At 39.6% G+C, this 20,722-nt stretch overlaps 1 protein-coding gene across 1 annotated transcript in view; it reads left to right on the plus strand.

The window, feature by feature from the left end:
- Positions 1-1,159: 1,159 nt before the first annotated feature.
- FHIP1A (FHF complex subunit HOOK interacting protein 1A) overlaps positions 1,160-20,722 on the plus strand; it is a 168,807-nt gene continuing 149,244 nt past the window's right edge. The window contains exon 1 of the mRNA XM_040626358.1: positions 1,160-1,268. The gene's annotated coding sequence lies outside the window, so the exon portion shown is untranslated. The remainder of the gene's footprint in view (positions 1,269-20,722) is intronic.

The raw sequence follows: 20,722 nt of genomic DNA on the forward strand, positions 1-20,722 counted from the left end.
AACACACACACACACACACACACACACACACACACACACACACTCCCCCACCCACAATCTCTGACAGTGACTTCTAGGAAGCCATCTTTTAATATATTGGTCTGTTGCAGAAAAATTATTGCATTAATGAGTGGCTCATCCTTGTTACACAGAGATTTTGAAAAGATGTATTTGTTATACTAGACTCTGACTTGAATCACTCACCTTAACCCATCTAAGTTGGGGAAATAGTTTTTCTAATACCTAGAACTATATTGAAACAAATTTCATCTTATTTCTTGCTTTTGCATAAGTAGTTGTGATCATATGTAATTACAGCGTTGTACTCTGCTTTTTTTTATATGATAAATGGCATTTTCCATTTTATTATAAACTCATAAAAGTTTTTGATGGCTGACAAAATCATGTCTAAGTAAATTATGTTATGTCAAATTTACTTAACACTTTCCCAGTTATTGGGCATTTAAATGGTTTCCATGCTTTAAATTTAAGTGTGTATGTATGTGTGTGTGTATATATATATATATATATATTTTCATTTTAATTCCATTATAGCTATCATACAGTGTTATATTAGTTTCAGGTATACAATGTAGTGATTCAACATGTCCATATAACACTGGCTGCTCATCAGGACAAGTGCCCTCCTTAATCCCCATTGGTGTGGTTTGAAGTGGTCGTGGGGGCACCTGGGTGGCTCAGTCGGCTGAGTGTCCGACTCTTGGTTTCCACGCAGGTCGTGATCTTGGGATCTTAGGATCAGGCCCCACGTCGACTCCAAGCTCAGCAGGGGGAATTTGCTTGGGATTCTCCCTCTCCTTGTCCCTTTGCCCCTCCCCTTGCTCTCTCTCTCTAAAATAAATGAATCAATCTTTAAAAAAAATGAAATGGTGGGGTTCATAGCCAACAGCCAAGAAAGAATTCTTTAGACATCTCTGGTGCAAAAGGTAGTTTTATTAAAGCATTGAGAGGACTTTTTGCTTATAATTTCCTTTATGAGAAAGGTAAGTGCAGTCTGAGGAGAACCCACTCGGTACACCACAAATGGTAGTGAAGGAGACGAGAGGCAAACTAGAGACTCTTAGACTGGGTTTTGTAGTTTATTAATGGTTGCAGGACATTTTTTTGTTCCTTTCTATAGATCTTGGAAGTCGTCTTCTGGGAGTTTCCAGCAGTGCCGAGTGTTGGAGAAATCTTTTCTGTCCCTTGGATACAGTGAAGAGAACAAATACAGCTCAGCAGTAGGCTACTGAAGACAGCAATCGTAGGTAATGTCTTATTACTATTGATACGAGTTTAGTAATGGTCAACAACATGCTTTAAAAAAGCCTGTTTGAGCTCACACGTCCACGTCCATATTATGTTGTTCAAAACAGTTTTTTTGAGAGGCTGTCCTCTACCCAAAACATCAGAATTTATTTATTTACTTTTTGCAATGGCGTCTTGATCCTCTGGTGGTATTCTCTGTGGTGGCAAATCTCAACCCTGTCGGGGTGTATTTGGGAAGTTGTCTAAACTCCTTTAGTGCTAGGGTGATGAATCTGGGGGGCTCTCATTTTGATCAACAACCAGAAGGTGCGGTAATATAGTGAAAACCATTTCCTTTCTGTAATTTGTGTGTTTGAAGGCTTACAGACTGTATTGAAAGTTAATTCTAAGAAGAGGTGACTCTAGGTTTCAAACAATGGTAGTGTTGTTAAAATAAGCGATAGGGTTTGTAAGCTTACAGAGAAGCATGTGCTATTTATTTGACTATGTAAATGTTGGTATTCTTTCTTATTAAAATCAATCAATCAATCTGTCAGCATTGTAGAAAGGGCTCCTGTGCTGATGAGGTTAAACAAGATGAGATCTAAACTTCCTTATAAGGTATACCCCTGAGCCAGTGTAATTTGCATCTTACTGGTGGTGTGTTTTGCATTGTTACTCCAAGTGTTATTAGAGTGCTTGTTAAAAATACACATTAAAAATTCAAATTATTAGGTCCCTATCTAGCAAGTCAGAATCAGAATGGGAGTGGGAAGGGTTTGGGAATCTGCATTTTATGAGAGCGTTTGAAACCCCCAGTGCAGTAAGGTCATATTTCTGTCCCATCTTTGTATTTTTGTATGTAAAGGTGTTGCATCGTTATTTCCTTGATTTTTGCATTAAATAAAACAGCACAGGGATATGTTCTCAAGTAGCTTATTATTAGATCAAGTTGAGAATGTAATTGAATTAAAACTGTACTTTAACTTTATGTCTAAATTCAAAATGGATATATTTTTTTCCTTAGATGCAAATGGATAAATCTGTTTTTCACATCTAGATGCCAAACACTAACTTTTATGAAACATCTGCTCTTCAGATTTGCTAGTAAGTTGTACCTCAGGTTTCTTACTCAAACGTGGGTGGTCAAGAGGAGTGGATAAGCATTGGAGGCCCCTGGAGTCTGTGCTACACTCACTCAGCATCCAGCCCAGTGTCCCCCCCCCCCTTTTTAAAGATGTATAGATTTTTTATTTTACAGAGAGAGCGTGTGCACATGTGGAGGGAGCGGGGAGGGGGGCGGGGAGGAGGGGGAGATGGAGAGAGAGAATCTCAAGCACACTCCCCACTGGGCACAGAGCCCGACCCCCCCTGGGGGCTTGTTGTAGGTCTTGATCTCATGACCCCAAGAACGTGACCTGAGCCAAAATCAAGAGTTGGATGCTCAACTGACTGAACCACCCAGGGGCCCCAGCCCAGCATTTTTCAGTAAATACTGTGAGGAAAGTTTTGCTGTGTAATTTATGGTTCAAACAGAAAGAATACTGCGATTTTGTGAAGCTCTTTGAACCCCTCAAATGAAAGGGAGTATTAATGTGAAATGAAATAGTAGCCTTTGATAACAAAGTTATTTTCATTACCATGCACATTCTTTAGTAATGGTTTGTGTAAATTTATTAATTTTTGGGAATACAAGCCTTGCGTATAAAGTGTTATTTTTTAGGTATTTTCAAGTGTGCAGATTATACCTTTGCTTTAATAGATATGTACAACTATAACATTCTGTGCATGTTAATATTGAGAGATAATATACTTTATGTAAACTAAAAATGTGACTATAGATTTTTAAGTAAAGGCTATTAACTTGAGATGCTTCTTAAAATATTTATTAGTATGAAGTATTCTATTAAGTTTATACTTAAAAATGGTGTTAAATTGCACAAGGTAAAATTTACCGTTTTAACCATTTTTAAGTATATAGTTCAGTATTATCAAGTATATTCACAGTGTTGTGCAACCAGTCTCCAGAATGTTTTCATCTTGCAAAACTGAAACTGTACTGAACAACAACTCCCTATTTCCCCCTTCCCTCAGCCCCTGGCAACCATCATTCTACTTTCTGTCTCTGTGGATTTAACTGTTCTAGATCCCTCATGTATGTGGACTCCTGCAGTATCTGTCTTTTTGTTACCGGCTTGTTGCACTTAGAATTACATTTGTCCATGTTGTAGCGTGTGTCAGCATTTTCCTCACTTTTTAAGGCTGAATACTATTCCAACACATTTTCTTTATCTCATTTTGTTGATGGACTTTCGAGTTGCTTCAACTTTTTGGCTGTGGCAAATAATGCTGCCTGTACATCATAATAAATATGGTGTATAAATACGTTTGCGTTCCCGCTTTCCGTTATTTTGGCTGTGTATATCTAGAAGTGGAATTGCTGGGTCAAATGGTACTTCCATGTTTGACTTTTTGAAGCCCTGTCTCTCCTCATCTTCACCAACACTGGGTTTTTGTTGTTGTTGTTTTGTTTTGTTTTGTTTTGTTTTTGATAGCAGCCATCCTGACGGGTATGAATGAGGTGGTATCTTGCGGTTTTGATTTTCATTTCCCTAATTATTAGTGATGTTAAAGATTTTTCATGTGCTTGTTGGCCATATGTGTACCTTTTTAGAAGAAATATTTAGTCAAGTCCTTTGTACATTTTTTCATTGGGTCATATGTCTTTTTGTTGTTAATTTGTAGTTTTTTTTTTAGCATATTCTGATGTTAGCCCTTTATCATATACATGGCTCGCACATATTTTCTCCCTTTTTGTGGGCTGCCCTTTCACTCTGTCCTTTGATGCACCAAAGTTTTAAAATTTGACATAGTTCAATATGTCTATTTTCACTTTTGTTGCCTGTGCTAATCAATGTCATGAATCTTTCCCCCTGTGTTTTCTCCTAAGAGATTTATAGTTTTAGCTGTTATTTTAGGTCTTTGATCCATTTTGAGTTAATTTTTGTAAATGGTGTAAAGTAAGGGTCCAACTTCGTTCCTTTGTGTGTGAGTATCTGGTTTTCCCAACACTCCTTGTTGAAGCCAACTTTATACTTTTTTTATTTTAAAGATTTTATTTATTTTAGAGAGAGAGATAGCAGGTGAGCATGAGTGGGGGGGGGGAGATGCAGAAGCAGACTCCCCACTGAGCAGGGAGCCCAACACGGGGCTTGATCCCAGGACCCTGAGATCATGGCCTGAGCCGAAGGCAGATGCGCCCCAGCGAAGTTTATACTTTTAAAGACAGTTTAGGTAAAGGAAAAGAAAAGCAGAAGATCATAAATGGCTGTGTTGTATCTACATAGGAATTTCCAGAAAGTCCTCTGTTTGTAATTGGGAAGGTATTTCAGAAACAAAAGGGTATTGCATAGATTTGAAGCCCACTTTATCCCAAGACTTAATAAATGTAGGTTGGCATAGAGCCTGTGTTTAAATTTTATGTTTGTTAATTGGTGGGCAGTGACTTCTTATATTTGGGCTTTCATTATGGTAAACTCTGAGTTTTGGTGTTTAGGTATGGGGGTGTGTGGTGTGTCTGTGACCTGTTAGAGTTAACTCTGGCCAATGAAGGGTCCTCTAATGTTTTAGAGAGCTTTAGTTTCAACTAAACACAAACAGAAACAAACTTTTCATGGTAACGACTAACCAGTAATGAATCCTGGGGGAAAACCTTTAGCCAGCTCAAACCATTCACCTGTCTGTGTAGCAGAAGTTATTCGGAACCTATTTTTGCCTCTTGGCTGTAAAAAGCAGTATGTGTGTTGACAGAATGATATTTACACTGGTTTTGAAAAGGTCAAAAACCAGATATTGTACCCTTAGAAGTGAGGTTATTTTTGGGAGGTGAGGAGGGTATTGGGCACCGAGTGGGAAAGATGTAAAATCAAGTATATGTGACTGGGAGGAGAGCCTGGGCAAGGGGAAACAGCTTAGGTGGGTGTAGGCATCACACGGATAACAAAAGGATCAAACCCTGAGGTGTATTACTTTCTTCGGAGGAAACGATTGCAGATACTAAAGGTAGCACAGCAAGTACCACAAATGGAAAATGGGTTTGAAAGGAGTTGGAGACGATGTGATAGAAATTGTGTCTGATGGGCCTGAGGAGATGCTGTCAGTGGAATTCATCTGGTACGGATTTTGGATGTGTTCTCAGAACAGCGAGACAAATAGCAGGCAGATCGAGGCAATTACAGATATCCTGAGCTGTTGAGAGAATTACGTATTTGAATATAGTATTTCAGGGTTAAGGCTTGTCTGCATGAGAAAAGAGTAGCAGTTAGAGCAGCGCTAGAATGCTGTCTTTCTGAGGTAATACCGGATGTCTGAGTCATGCAGGATTGGGGCGGTGAGTGAAGAATGTTTCTCTGTGGCTCCCATGGCTTTGTGTGGGACCAGTGGGAAACCATTTTCAAAAGTGGTTTTGAATAAAAAAAAAATCTTCAGGATTGGTTTGGGGCTAGATTTCCTGAGTAACTAAAACAGAAAGATACCTAAGATGACTTCTGACAGATAATCAGACCAGCTATCTGATGTTATCATTCTGAAATGTCTTCATTCTGCATGTACCTTTTCATAATTTATAGATTTTAAAATCATGATCTATCTTTACTTTCTTTTGTGGATTTGGTCTTTTTATTTATTCAACTATTTTTGTTTCTTCACATGTTCCATGACCCTTGTAATTTCATTCTAGCTTAGTTTGGATCTTCTCTGTATGTGTCTTGCAATTTACCAGAATGGCTTAGAATAAATGTATGTAATTTATGTTTGGTCATGTTTTCTATTTCATTTCAACATCATTCCTGAAACACATTGGTTTTTCTCGGTCTTTAAGGGTTCAGGGCTGCATTGAATTGATGTACACGGAGAAAAGTCTCTAATGACTCTGTTGCAGACCGGAGGTTGTCAAAGCGTGGTCCCCAGGTGAGCAGCAGCTGCCTCACCTGGACACTTGTTAGACATGTAAATTCTTGGGTTGAATCAGAAACTCTGAAGGTAAATATCTGAGAACTCAGATATTTATATTTAACAAAACCTCCTGATGATTCTGATGCATATTAAAGTTTGAGAATTGCTCTAGACGCTCTCATTAGCTATGTGCTGTTGTCCAAGCCATTCACAGTCTTAAGCCCTTGGTCCCCTGATCGGGTAAATCAAGGGTTCTCAAATATTAGTGTGCACATGAATTACCTGGTGAGCTTATTTTAAAAATTTCAGAAAGCAGTAAAATTTTTCTAACCTCATACCCTGAGGTGCTGATTCAGTAGGTCTTGGATGACCCCATGATCTGCTTTTTAGCAAGTTCTCGTATCTGCGATCTGAACCAGTGGATGTCTATGAGTTTCCTTCACTTCCTAAAGTGATATGATTTAAAATGGCTTTTTTGGGGGGGTGTTCAGTAATTGAAAGCTTGGGGGCCAGAACTTTTTTTTTTTAAGATTTTATATATTTATTTGAGAGAGCGAGTGAGCACGGTAGCATGAACGGGGGAAGGGGCAGAGGGAAAGGGAGAAGCAGATTCCTTGCTGATCAGGGAGCCTGATGACATGAGACTCAATCCCAGGACGCTGAGATTATGACCTGAGCCAAAGGCAGATGCTTAACCCACTGAGCCACCCTGGCGCCCTCGCCAGAACTTTACTTGTGAAATGCAGTTTGGATTATTTTTCATTGAAAAATACGTTCTGACTTCTTTCCTTGAAAAATCTTACTCTTTCTTGCCTACTTAGATTACGCTATGAGATTTTTCGAGGCTTATCCTCATTGGTAAGGCAGTTTGCTCACTGAAAGAGCTTTCTCACTCCTGTAAACATGGAGATTTTATTATGTGGTTCTTCTAGGTAATTTATAAAAATAATAAATAAACTTTAAACACTGGCCATCAGGGATTACTGCATTTTATTGAGATCTTTTTGTCCCTACCCCTTATTTCTAATCTCTGAGTTTATTCCCTGTGTGTGATACATTCCCGTCATCTGACTTTTGAAGGAGTTCAGATCAAGCCTCCCTAAAATGTGCCACTTTGGCATGTGGATTACTTTGAGTTGAATTCAGTCAAGGCCCAAAAGACTCCCCCTTGGCTGCCTAAGAGAATTTATACAGAGGGCTTGGTCTAGGAAGAGAACTATCACGGGAGATAACTACAAGAGTATGGTCTAGGTGTGGTAAGCTGGGGGGGAGGCCTGGAGATCAAGTTCCTTTCTGTGTCCTACTGTCTCTGCATGGCATGGAAAACATTTGTTTACCAAACATGAGCTCTTCCCATCTTTCTATAAATTGTCTTTCTCCCCTTCAGAGTCTAAGACTTCCAGCCCCTTCTCCTTAGCTCAGGATGGTATATAAGCCTCAATTGGCCAACTGACTGTAGGTCACATATTTTATGGGGCTTCTGAATGTATGTAATGAAATTTGTTTTTCTCCTGTTAATCGGTCTTGCATCAATTTAATTATTAGACCAGCCAAAAGGACCTAGAAGGGTAGAGGAAAAATTTCTGTTTCCCTCCAGTGCCATTCATATTTTTGTTTCTTCCATTTTTACGGTACAACCTTGTTAGAATTATTTTTTGTGAGTCTTCCTCTTGTCTCAGTGGCTGGTCCTTCTCAGTCTTTTTTCCTTTGTTCTTTGAGTATCGGTGTTCCCTAGGGACTGTGAATTCTTTCCTTTCCTCCACATCTCACTCATATGCTCTCTCCTCAGGGCCCACTTCTGCGTGCCCACCAGGCCTTGCTCAAATGTCCCCTTTATACCACCCTTTCCAGAGTAGAACCTGGCTCTCAGAACTCCCCTCTTGGCTTTAGTCCCGTACAGTCAGCTGCCTGCTCGACATCCCACGGGCAGATCAGGTTAAAATATCCAAAATGGAGCTCCTCTTTCTACGCCCTTGAAATCTGTGCCTCCTCTCATGGTCCCTGTCTTGGTGAATGGCATCACCATCAGCCTTAATGTAGCTAACAGTTATCTAGCATTTCCTACATGCCAGGCATTGTTCTAAGGACTTTCTGTAACTCTCACAAAATCCTTTGAGGTAGATTCTATTGTTATTCCCATTAAGGAATGTGGGAACCCAAGCACGGGGGCTTAAGTAGCTTCCCCAAGGTCACAGAACTGTTAATTGGTGGAGATGGAATCCCAGAGCATGTGGTCTTCATCCTTGTGCTCTGCTGCCTTCCTCTCAGTAGCCCAGCCATCTAGGATGACCCTTTGCTTCCCCCTCTTTCCCCCTGCGTGTCTGCTCAGTCCTCTGGAGCCCGCTTACAAAATCTCTCTCAGAAGCACACATCCACTTCTCTGTTTTCTGTTGTAAGTATTCTGGTCCTGGCCTCCATCATCTCTCACCCCTGCTCTCATATATTATAACCCGTGTCCTCTTTCCATCCTTTTCTTTATATTATTGCCCGAGTATTATTCTTCCTTGTAGTCATCTGGTTATGACACTCTCTGCACTCACCAGCCTAACCCCTCCATGGTCAGTCAGCTAGTGTTGGGTGAATCGTCTTCTACTCCACTTCACTGTTGAGTAAGCCCCACCAGTCCTGAGGAAAGGATGTTCCAGACATTTGATGAATCTCACTGTAGGGCAGAAAGCTGGAAAGGTGCGGGTAGTATCTGGGTGGTATCTGACATATTGAAAGTTAGAGAATAAAAGACAAATGATATCTCTGTTTTTGCCTCTCTCGGTCCTTAATTTCTCTTTATAGCAATACACGAACAATAAAAAACTCAGAGGCTCGTCTGGCACAGAAAGGGTTGGCGTCGGTAATTTGGGCAGTTCCTAGGCAGAGGGCTCTCTCCGTTCCCACTCCAGTTCTGTGCTCTAGCATAGTAGACTGTTTGCACTCCCTACAGTATGTCATGTTCCCTCTTCTTCTTCTGGGCCTTTGCACATGCCCTTCCCTTCACCTGGAATACTCTTCCCTCACTGCCTCATTTGCCTGGTTAACACTACCATTTCCATTTTCAGGTCTCAACTTAAATTTCAGATCACCCGGAAAGCCACCTCTGATGCCATTATCTTTCAATAATTTGGGTTAAATGCTTTTTATTATCTGCTCCCATAGCATACCATTCTTTCCCTACCATGTGCCTCATCAAACTGTGCTTTAATTGTCTGTTCAGTTGCTTCTTTTAGATGGTAAGATATATTATTTATTTCTGTGTTTCCACTGCCCAGTATAGTTCTTCAGTAGATATTGATTATATGAAAGAGTAAACAAGTATTTAAATGAGCTAATTGATTTCTGCCAATTCCATCTGCATCTTACCTTTTAAAAATAACTCTAGAAGTTGATATATCAGTTAGGGTTGGGTTCACCCATAAGTAAGTACCAGAATCAATGCCTCAGACAAATTAGGGAATTATTTTTCTTCCACATAAAATAAGTCTAGCCCTAGGCTATCCAGGCTCAGTAGAGTGGTTTCTTGATTATGAGGGACCCAGGTCTGTCTGTCTTTCTGTTTCACTCTCTTGGGTGTGATCCTTGCCTCTATGTTCCAATCTGGTATCAGAAGTCTAGCCATCTCTAGGTCCTCATTCTAGGAAAGAAGAGAAAGGTCAAAATGCAAGAGGGAGCTTGCAGCAGTCTGCCTTTTGTTCCCACCCCTTGGTGAGGGGCTTTCCTGAAAGGCCTTCCATGGATTTACCCTTATACTCATTGGTCAGATGGTATCACGGTATCACCTCTGGCTGCAAGGGAAGCTAGGAGATGCAGTTTTTGCCTTAGATGTTGGCTGCTTACTATAAAATTGGGATTCTGTTAATAGGAAAGGTGGGAAGGGGTGCCTTGTGGCTCAGTGAGTTAAGCATTGGACTCTTGATTTCAGCTCAGGTCATATCTCAGGGTTGTGAGACTGAGCCCTGCGTGGGGCTCCTCACTCAGTGCAGTGCCTGCTTGTCCCTCTCCCTCCTCCTCTATCCATTCCCCTCTGCCCCTCTCCTGCGTGTGTGCACTCTGTCTCTCTCTCTCAAATAAATAAATAAGATCTTTAAAAAAATAAGGAAGGAGAGAATCAGCAGTCTTTTGGAATATTTTGTGAGGCTTAATTACAGGTATGTAAAACAAATCTAAACTAATATATTTTTTTTCGTGGGTATTTGTACTTATTGATTTGAGAGTATATACCTTCTTAAAGTCTCATTGAGATATGTCCCAATCTTCTGAACATGGGAGAAGAACATTTAAGCAAAAGATTTGGCAAGAGATATTAAGAAGTAAGGAATTTCTATCTTTAATCTCCTTCTCTTTACTTTTCTATAAATCTAAAATCTAAATTATATAAATTGGATAATTTTGATAATTTAATGATGTGAGAAAATTCTTAGGATATAATTTTAAAGGGAAAGAGCAGAAATCAAGATTAGATCCCAAGTCTTTAAATTCTTTTAAAAAATTCCAATTTTAACAGTTGTCATTTATTGCACTATAAGGATGTGCCATATATATTTAATCCTTCTCTATTATTAAACACAACTTGTTCTAATTTTTCACTATTAGAAATATTCTTTGATGAGAGACTTAGGACATTTGTAATAATTCTGTTTAGATTCCTGGTAGATTTATAGAAGAATGAACAGAAGAGATTAAAGATGTGGATCCTTTATTTGTTGATATGTGTTGCCAGTTCTTTTGCCAAATGTGTACATATACACTTACGCTTCTGATTTTGTAGAATTTATGGAATTATTAGAAAGTATAGGATAAAGACTAGGAAGATATTAAAACCTTTTTTTTTTTAAAGATTTTATTTATTTCTTTGAGAGAGAGAGAGAGAGATAGCAAGAGGGAGAGCATGAGTGGCAGGGAGAGGCAGAAGCAGGCTCCCCACTGAGCTGGGAGCCTGACGTGGGGCTCCATCCCAAGACCCTGAGATCCTGACCTGAGTCAAAAGCAGACACTTAACCAACTGAGCTATTCAGGTGTCCAGGTATTAAAGCTTTAAAAGTAGTTTATCTCTTGTGCTTCGAGTGATTTTTATTATCTTCATTTTCTATACTTTCTTTGCAGTGACTATATATTGCTTTTATGACTTAAAAAGGAATTCAGTTGAATATAAAGAACATGCCTTCTATTTTGATGATCAGCTGCTGCTTTACTATTTGGGGTCTCAGCATCAAAGGTGAAGTTATATTTTGATGTTTTAATCAAAGAAGAGTAAACAGTGGCAGAAGTATCTTATAGACTTTGTAATTTTACATGTTAGCCATACTTTCCTAAATTTGTTTAGAGATCCTTTCTCTACTCTTCCTAATAATTTAGACCTCACATAATACAAGTGAGTAAATGGAAATAACAGGAGTTGCTGGGTCTTTTTATTTTCCCCAGTGGCTTTTGTTGTAGCTGTTAGAAACAAAAACACCCCAAAACTTAAATTCTCACATTCAGTAGCAGGATTAGAGTATAACCCGTGTGTAGTCCTAGGGTCCTTTTGAACTTGTCATCATTTCCAGGGCAATTCTATTAATATATGAGTATATATTTGTTTCTAGAGGCAAAAAATGAAGATTATGGAGCATATGGGTTCATGTAAGTGATCCTTAAGTAAGACAAGGTGTCCCAGTGACCTCTGTAGCCAGGAACAGATTAATTTAAAGGTGCCTTCCAGAATGTTAGAGGAGAGGGTGTATGAAAAACATGTTAAATATAAACCAAAGTAGTGTCAGTTAAAAAGCAACAAAAACGAACTTCTAAATCAACACTATATAGTTGGGGATTTGGGGACCTAGGGATGGGAACGTGAAGGTTAGATTATGTTTGGCCAGGAAAGGGCAGACTTGTGGGAATGTTTTTTGGGTAGTTTTCTACAGGCTGTTGAGAATGAGCATACTTTTCTAATATAAAAACATTCTGTGGACTGCTGCAAGATTTTGCCCCAATTCTGTTTTCCATCAATTGAGAATATGATATTGATAGAGTGTTATGAAGACTCTATAAGTATTATACTATCTGTATACTGTCTATATGTTTTTGAAAAGATGGTAGTTTGGCAAGTAGAGTTTGGCAAGCCATGGCCCATGGACCAAATCTGGCCTGCTGCGTGGTTTTTTTATTTTTTGTTTTTGTTTTTAAATAATCTACCTGCTGAGAATAGTTTATGGATTTTTAAATGGTTGGAAAAAAAAAAAAAAGACAGGGGGCTCCTGGGTGGCTCAGTTGGTTAAGCATCTGACTCTTGATTTCAGCTCAGGTCATAATCTCAGGGTTGTGAGATCCAGCCTCACGTGGGTCTCCATGCTGGGCATGGATCCTGCTTAAGATTCTCTCTCTGACTCTCCCTCTGCTCCCCCCAACTCATGCACACTCTTTCTCTCTAAAAAACCGAAACCAAAACCAGGAATAAGTATAGAGAGCATACAGTCGAACCATGAACAACATATGGAGTTAGGGGGACAGACCTCCCTGCTTAGTAGAAAATCTGTGGGTAACTTTTGACTCTCTAAAACCTTTACTACTAATAGTTGACCAGAAGCCTTACTGATCACATAAACAGATGATTAGCACACATTTTGTATGTTCTATATATTATATACTGTGTTCTTAAAGTTAGACAAAAGAGAATGTTATTAAGAAAATCAAGGAAAATACAGTTATAGTGCCATATTTATTGGGGAAAAAAGCACATATAAGTTGACCCATGTAGTTCAAATCTGTGTTGTTCAAGGATCAACTGTGTATGTATCCTGCAAAGCCTAAAGATTTATTTATTTATATTTACTGTAAATTTTCAACCCTTGGTCTAAAGTAGTAGTTTTCAACCAGAGGCAGTTTTGCCACCAGGGAACATTTGGCAATGTCTCAAGACATTTTTGGTGGCCACAACCGTGGGGGGGGGGTGCAGATGCTATTGGCAGTTAGTGGGTAGAGGCCAGAGATATTGCTAAACATCCTACAATGCATGGAATGGCCCCTCAAGACGAAGAATTGACTGATCCAAAATGTGGACAAAGACACTGTCCTTGCCCAAACTTTAGTTAAGCTCCTCTGAGCCTTCTTGTTGACTGGGTCTCACCCTTGGCTCCCATCCTGTTTTTGGCCTGCCTAACTCACTTTTGGCAAGAATTCTGCTGAGCCAGTTTAGTGAAAATTCCCTTGTTCTTCATATCTGATCAGCCTGGCTTGCATTCAGCAAGAATCCTGTTAGATCAGTTTAGTAAGAATCCTCCATCCTTGCTGACTTGTCTTAGTCATTTTCCGTCTGCCGACTCCCTCACTCTGCTTGTTGGTTGACAGAAATTGCCGGTAGTCTTTTCTGTATTTGGAGTTGACCCTGATTTCTCTCCTCTCTTTCTATAGTCTTGACACCTATTGTAATAGTCCTGAGTAAAATCTTCCTTACTGGTTTGACAAGTGTCAGAATATTTTCACTTTAGCAATGTCAGTAGTTTTGAGGTTTAGAAATCCTGGGCTATAGTAATGTTTGGTACATGCATGAATTCAGGGACCACCTCTGTGGAATGAATGCAGCAAGCTCCATTTCCCTTGGGGTTCCCGTTTTCTAGGGAGGAAGGACCAGCCAACACAAACACACACTTAGGGAATAGTCGTTTCAGGACTTGGAGGAGTCCGGGTGTAAAGATATATTACCACAACTACATTTCCAGGGTAGAGGAGGTTCCGTGTGGATAGGCGTGGCCATGATGTTTGGCCTTGGCTCTAGTCCCTGGGTATCCTTAAGAATGAAATAAGGTTGACTCTGTCTAGGGGTATTTCATTATTTACCTCTCTTTGTCTCCAGTATTTTTCTACACATTGGCATCTTCCTTAAAAGAGAGAACCTTGGAATCTTCAACTCAAAGTAAAATGCTAAAAGGCCAATGTAGGAACTTGTTAAAACACGTTTAGATGGTTATTAAGCAATAAATAGAAGTGATTACTGTATCTTTCCTGGCTCTCATTTAGAAGTGTGGATGAAGAGAACAAGTGTGCGCAGAAGGTCTGGAGATGCCTCTCTGTATTTTGGGGTAGAAGTTGAGAAGCTTAGAAATCTTCATTGGTGAGTGAGAGGCAAGAGAAAGTGAAAGACAAAAGCTGTAACTTGACAAGATCTTAACTATGTGTGTCCCAGGCTCCCTTTTCTTTGGCCTGCTTGTTCCCGAAGACTTGTAGCCCTGGGACCTGTTCAATCCATGTGGCGTTGCTGCCTTCTCTGGGCTGAAACCGTGGATCCTGTGGTTTACCTACTGGTCTGAGCTTCTCTCTTTCCCACATGAAGCCAATCCTGCCCAGTACAAGTCCAGCCTGCTCAACTGAACCCTTCTAGCGGATGGTTCAGATTATCTGTATCTCTCATTTTCTTTTCTTCTTCTTTTTTTTTTAAATTTTTTTTATTATATTATGTTAGTCACCATACAGTACATCCCTGGTTTCTGATGCAAAGTTCGATGATTCATTAGTTGCGTATAACACCTAGTGCACCATGCAATACGTGCCCTCCTTACTACCCATCACCAGTCTATCCCATTTCCCCACCCCCCTCCCCTCTGAAGCCCTCAGTTTGTTTCCCAGAGTCCATAGTCTCTCATGCTTCTCATTTTCTTTAACAACCTCATTTTCCTTGACCACGTTATTGCTGACTGGGTTCTGATATATGACTTCATAAAATAAACATAGTTATAAAATGGCCACAAAGCCCTGATGCACGCTGATTAGAACCTCTCTCTGCATTTCCCCCCATTCTCCACCCGGATTCTCATCCCCCCTCCCATTTTCTTCTGGAAACCTTTCATTCTGATGATTGGAAGTCACAGAGCAGACCCTGCTCCTGTTTATAGGTCTTCTGCGGTTGTCTGGGAGAATCTTCCCTTAGAGACGTTGCGGATACTATTAGGACATTATTAGAGACTGTTTTAATGACTTGGGATTGCCCACACAGAAGATGTCCAGAAGGACATGGGGAAACTGTAACGTTTGTGCAGAGAGAGGAGGGGAGCACGTAGAGATCGCTCATTTGCAGCCTAGCGGACTTTGCGGCCCCTTTTTGTTTTCTGGGCCCCAAGAGGACCATTTTAATGTACTAGCAACTCAGTAAAAGAAGGCAACGATCAGGGAAGTAATGAGGCGGAACCTCCTAATTTACTATTTGTTATTCAAAAAATCCTTTTTTCCCCCCCGGACTAGATCAAGATCAGCTATTCTCTTCAAATAAAATCCGTCCATTAAAAAAATTTAATCTGCTAATCTCTCCTGAGAAATACTGTGTAATCTAAACCGAAGCATACGGATTTTGGAGCCTGCCTGCCTGGGTTCGAATCCTGCCTCTGGTCCTTGTCACCTGGGGCAAGCTACTTCACCTCTCTCTGCCTCAGTTTCCTCAGCTGTAAGACAGGGAAAATAATAGTATGCCTACCCCTCAGCTTGTTGTAAGGACCATTCAGACATATCTTGTTTAACTGTGCTTCGTTTTATTGCTCTTCACAGATAACTGTGTTATTTACAAATTGAAGGTTTGCGGCAACCCTGCCATCAAGCTAGTCTGTCCGCACCAACTTTTCCAGTGGCATCTGCTTACTTCACGTCTCTGTGCCCCATTTTGGTAATTCTCATGTCAAGCTTCTTCATTATTATATTTGTTATGATGATCTGGGATCAGCAATTATGACTCACTGGAAGCTCAGATGATGGTTAGCATTTTTTATCAAGGAAGTATTTTTAAATTAAGATGGGTACATTGATTCTTTTGGACGTAATGCTGTTGCACACTTAACAGACTACAGTATAGCGTAAACATAACTTTTATATGCACCGGGAAACCAAAAAGTTCATTTGACTCGCTTTATTGTGACATTAACTTTAATGCAGTGGTTTGGAACCGGACCCACGATATTTCGGAGGAATGCCTTTATTAGTTTATGTGTAAGGCACTTAAAACAGTGCAGACCACATTGGAAGTGCTATTGAAACCTTCGCTATTATTAGTAGTGTTTATTGTAGTCTTGGAGTTATGACCTAATCTAGTCAGATATATTTTTAGGGAATTCAGAGGCATGTGTTCAGACATTTCCAGAAAGAAAAGTCTAAGCGTTCTTCTTTGAAATACCTTAAATCAGAGAAACTTAAACAGTTGGCAGTGTTAAAGTGTATATTTTTCAAGTAAGGAACTCCCCATAGACATAGTAGTATATAGCTTTTATGTTTGAGGTATCTTTAGCTGGCCAAAGTTGCCGAGGTACTGAAAAGTCCTCCTGCTGCCCCCTGGGTATCTGGGACGGATGTTGGTTAAAATGGCACTTGGCTAAGTAAGTATCACTGTGCAAATATTGATTTTCTGAAGAGCATAGGAATGAAGATGCATAGGGAGTTTAGTTTCGGAGGGGATAGCAGAATATGTGGAATTTAAATTTGGGTTATAGTAGCAATAATATAGGCAGTAGAAACATCCAGATTTAGGGCATTGACAGAATATATTGGCCATTTATGGAAGGGGCAATTTTTCCTTCATTTTGTTCAGGAGATGTGAGTTCAGAAGATTATAGACATTTTTTATAAGTATAGTTATTTTGTTTAGATGCACAGAAACATTCACACATGAGATTTGCTTTCCTAAAACACCAAAGGAAATTCCTGAGCTTTATCTTTGCATTTTTTGGCACTAGCTTCAATTTTTTAAATATATGTTTACAACCAAGTACACACTGTGTTAATATGTGTTGTACACATATATAAAAGGATGTAATTATGGTAGAAAACAAATTTAGGGAAGAGTTATAGATTTTTTTTCCCAAAGGAAAACATATCTCCTTCTCTGAAAATGGTTTTCTTTAGGCATCCCAGGAAATCTGAGCAGCATTCTGCCAGTTGTTTTTTTTTTTTTTTTTTGGAGGATGAAACAGATGCTCCATTGATCCCCGATATGGTTATTTATGTGGCTGGTTTTCTACACGAAGGGAAAAAAGTTTGATTAATTACCATTAACTGTGACATATCCCATGGGTAATGAATTTCTTTTGTGTGTGTCTGTTTTCTCCCTGTTTCGAATACGTTGGTGGCTATGTAATAGGTTCCGGTAAAGCAGGCTGCCAGCACACTTAGTGGAAAATAAATGCAGCTCTTCAGAGGCGTAGGATGGCAGTGTTGTCAAGTACTTAGCTGGTGCTGGGACATGTGGTGCCTGCCACTGTCTGTAGGACCCAAATCCTTAAGTCATTTTCCTGGGCGTTTGTTGAGGGTGTGCAGGGGCCTGTGCATGCTTGAGGTGCCTCCGGAGGCTTGGAGCTGCAGTCTGTTGCCCTGAACACCAGCGTGAATTTGAAGCCGGGCCAAGATCGGACCTATGGCTCTGATCCTGGGAACTCCTCTTGTTGACTCTTGGCGCTCGGGTTGTCGTTTTGGCCGTTCTTTAAATGAGTGCTTTCTGGTTTGAAGTAACAGTATCATTTGACGTGGTTTTGCACATTTTTTTCGCCATTCGATTTAATACCATACCGGCGATAGGCAGGTGTCAATGATGATAAAGTAAGATTCAGTGATCTCCCAGTGACATTAAATGGCATGTGACAGACTGAATCTCAGACCCAGGCCTTTTGAGCCCGGGCCTGTTGCTCATCCTTCTGTCCCACATGCTATTTTATAGATTGTTGAATTGGACTTGCTAATATTTTCTTGAACATTTTTGTATCTATGTCGGTTAGAGATGTTGGTCTGCAGTTTTCCTTTCTTGTGTTGTCTTTGTCTGGTTTTTACTACTACGGTAATGCTGGCTTCATAGAATGGGTTAAGGAAGAATTCTCTACTTTTATCTTCTCTATAAGAGATTATAGAGAATTGATATACCTTCTCCCTTAAATGTTTGGTGAACCTGGTGAACCCGTCTGGGCCTGGTGTATCTGTTTTGGAAGATTATTGATTCAATTTCTTTAATGGATAGAGACCTATTCAGACGATCTATTTCTCTTTGTATGAGTTTGGTTAGATTGTGTCTTTCAAGATCTTGGTCCATTTCATCTAGGTTATCAAATCTGTGGGCCTAGTTCACAGTATTCCTTTATTATTATTAATGTTCATGGGATCAGCAGTGATGGTCCCTCTTTCATTTCTAATATTAATAATCTGTGTCCTCTTTCTTTTTTTCTTAATCTGGCTAAGAGTTCCACTGTTTTTGAGATGTTAGTAAGGAACCAGCTTTTGATTTCATTAATTTTCTCTGTTGATTTTCTGTTTTCAATTTCATAGATTTGTGCTCTAATTTTTATTATTTTTTCCTTCTGCCTACTTGGATGTAATTTGCTTTTCTTGGGGTATCTGGGTGATAATAATTTACTTTTCTTGGGGTACCTGGGAAGCTCGGTCAATTAAGGATCTGACTTCTGCTTGGGTCATGACCTCAGGATCCTGGGATGGAGCCCAACATGGCATCCTGCTCAGCGGGGAGCCTGCTTCTCCCTCTCCCTCTGCTCCTCCCCTTTGCTCATGCTGTCTCTCGCTCCCTCAAATAAATAACAAATCTTTAAAAAAATTTAATTTGCTTTTCTTTTTCTGTTTTTTTTTTAAGGTAGAGGTGTATATTACTGGTTTTAGATCTTTCTTTTTTTCCCTAATATACGCATTTGATGCTATAAATTTTTCTCGAAGTACTGCTTTTGTTGCATCTCACAGATTTTGATAAGTTGGATTTTATTTTTATTTACTTTAAAGTATTTTAAAAATTTCTCTTGATATTTCTTCTTTGACTCATGTGTTATTTATTTATTTATTTATTTATTTATTTATTTTATTAATAATGATTTTTTATTATATTATGTTAGTCACCATACAGTACATCCCCGGTTTTCGATGTAAGGCTCGATGATTCATTAGTTGTGTATAACACCCAGTGCACCATGCAATACGTGCCCTCCTTACTACCCATCACCGGTCTATCCCATTCCCCCACCCCCCTCCCCTCTGTAGCCCTCAGTTTGTTTCTCATAGTCCATAGTCTCTCATGTTTCATTCCCCCTTCTGATTACCCCTTTCTTTATCCCTTTCACTTCCCTACTGATCATTCTAGTTCTTATGTTCCATAGATGAGAGGAAATCATATGATAGTTGTCTTTCTCTGCTTGACTTATTTCACTAAGCATTATCTCCTCAATTCTTGCCGTCCATGTTGTAGCAAATGTATGAGAACTCATTCTTTCTGATTGCTGAGTAATATTCCATTTGTATATATGGACCACAGCTTCAATCCAGTCATCTGTTGCAGGGCATCTCGAGCCTTCCACGATTTAGCTATTGTGGACATTGCTGCTATGAACATTGGGGTGCATATGGCCCTTCTCTTCACTAACGTCTGTCATCTTTGGGGTAAACACCCAGTAGTGCAATGGCTGGATCATAGAGGTAGCTCAATTTTTAACTTTTAAGGGACCTCCACACGTTTCAGAGTGGCTGTACCAACTTGCATTCCCACCAACAATGTAGGAGAGGATCCCTTTATCCACATCCTCTCAACAATTGTTGTTTCTTGCCTTGTCTATTTTTGCCATTCTACTGGCGTAGGTGGTATCTCAGTGTGGTTTTGATTTGAATTTCCTTGATGGCTAATGATTTTGAACATTTTTTCATGTGTCTGTTAGCCATTTGTATTCTTCATTGGAAAGAGTGTCTGTTCATATCTTCTACCCATTTTTTGATTTGTTTATTTGTTTCTCGTGTATTGAGTTTGAGAAGTTCTTTGTAGATCTTGGATACGAGTCCTTTATCTGTAGTGTCATTTGCAAATATATTCTCCCATTCCGTGGAGCTGCCTCTTAGTTTTTCTGACTGTTTCCTTGGATGTGCAGAAACTTTTAATCTTGATGAAGTCCCATAAATTCATTTTATCTTTTGTTTTCTCTTTGCCTTTTGGGGATGTGTCATGAAAAGGTTGCTTTGGCTGATGTGCGTAGGGTTGCTGCCTATGTTCTCCTCTACGAATTTATGTTAGTTCCATTCTCACATGAAGTCTTTCCATCCATTTGGAGTTTATTTTTGTGTATGGTGTGAGATAGTGGTCAATTTCATTCTTTTGCATGTAGCTGTCGAATTTTCCCAGCACCATTTATGAAGGGACATCGTCCTTTTTCCACGGATGTTTTTCCTGCTTTATCAAGTGGTTGCCCAAAGAGCTGAGGGTCCATTTCTGGGCTCTCCTATTCTGGCCTCCATTATTGGTCTATGTGTCTGTTTTTGTGCCAGTACCATGCTGTCTTTGCGATCTAGCTTTGTAGTACAGCTCGAAATCCGGCATTGTGATGCCCCACAGCTTTGTTTTTCCTTTTCAACAGTTCCTTGGAGATTCAGAGTCTTTCTGGTTCCATACAAATTTAAGGACTATTTCGTTCAGTTCTTTGAAGAAAAAATTCTCGGTATTTTGATGTTCGGGATAGCATTGAAAGTGTAGATTGCTCTGGGTAGCATGGACATTTTAACTATGTTAATTCTTCCGATCCATGACATCAGAATATCTTTCATCTTT

The sequence above is a fragment of the Ursus maritimus genome, unplaced genomic scaffold, assembly GCF_017311325.1.
Source record: "Ursus maritimus isolate PB19 unplaced genomic scaffold, ASM1731132v1 scaffold_11, whole genome shotgun sequence".
Lineage (NCBI taxonomy): Eukaryota > Metazoa > Chordata > Mammalia > Carnivora > Ursidae > Ursus > Ursus maritimus.